Source organism: Branchiostoma floridae, chromosome 1 (genome assembly GCF_000003815.2).
Source record: "Branchiostoma floridae strain S238N-H82 chromosome 1, Bfl_VNyyK, whole genome shotgun sequence".
NCBI lineage: Eukaryota > Metazoa > Chordata > Leptocardii > Amphioxiformes > Branchiostomatidae > Branchiostoma > Branchiostoma floridae.
The window spans coordinates 29,620,832-29,621,871 of record NC_049979.1 but is presented as its reverse complement, the minus strand read 5'-3'; positions in this window follow the sequence as shown (position 1 = coordinate 29,621,871).

Below are 1,040 nucleotides of genomic sequence, written 5' to 3'. Positions count from 1 at the left end.
ATTGATAAACTAGAGGGGAACGTATTATACTAAAAACTTTCGCTGGCGTTTTAATGTAAGCATCATTAACTGCCTGTTTAGATCAAGTTTGACTGTATATACTGTAAATGCAGACTCTTTCGCGGTGGTTTTATATTCGCGGTTTTCGCGGTGGCCTCTTCATAGCGAACTCAAAACCACCGCAAACATTTCCCTTCTGTGTTCTGTCCGTGCCGTCTACGGCACTCCCTTCTCACAACATGTATGTAGTATAACGTTACATTGTCAAAGTATGATGACATTTAGTTCGCATTCATTCATTTCTACATAACACCTACTGTATAACACGATGGTATACAACTACAAGTATTACTGTACTAGTAATCAGAGGGTAGATATGGTTAGATCAGTGACTGTCACAGTTGATCACGCCAGCACTGTCAAAGTCAAAAGTGGACTGTTCTGGTCGTTTGTAGCGCCCTTGACGAGTAACATGTAAGACTTTTTCTTTGGTTTGGCAAACAATATAGTCATTGTTGACGTACGTCTCTTTTAAGAATTTATCTTTGAAGAAAATAAGTTTTGGTGACAATATACAATATAGCGTTGACAATACAGTGCGTATCTAATTTGGCTCACGACACCCCCACATCTGGTGATCGTCACGAGACTTACAAATACGTGTACAATACTTGCTCTGTTCTTTTATATGATTTGCTGGTCTTAAATGTTCTTGTGTCCCATCAACATGGGTCAACACCTGATCATTTTCTATCGGTTTGTGCTTCTATCAAACGTTATTCTATAAACCACAAGCGTATAAAATGAAAACTATGTCATAGTCGATCCAGGAAGTTATCAAATATTGAGTTCGGACACCTTACTGGATTTCTAAGCATACCATTTTTGTGAGCATGTTGTTAAAACTTCGTCCAAAAATGCACACAAAATCATAGTTAATTCATCTTAGGGACCGTACGGCGTTTAGTGAGGGGGGAGGGCCGGTCGCCAGAGGGTCGGGTCAAAAAATTTTTGCATGGCCCTCCCCCCAGGAAAATTTT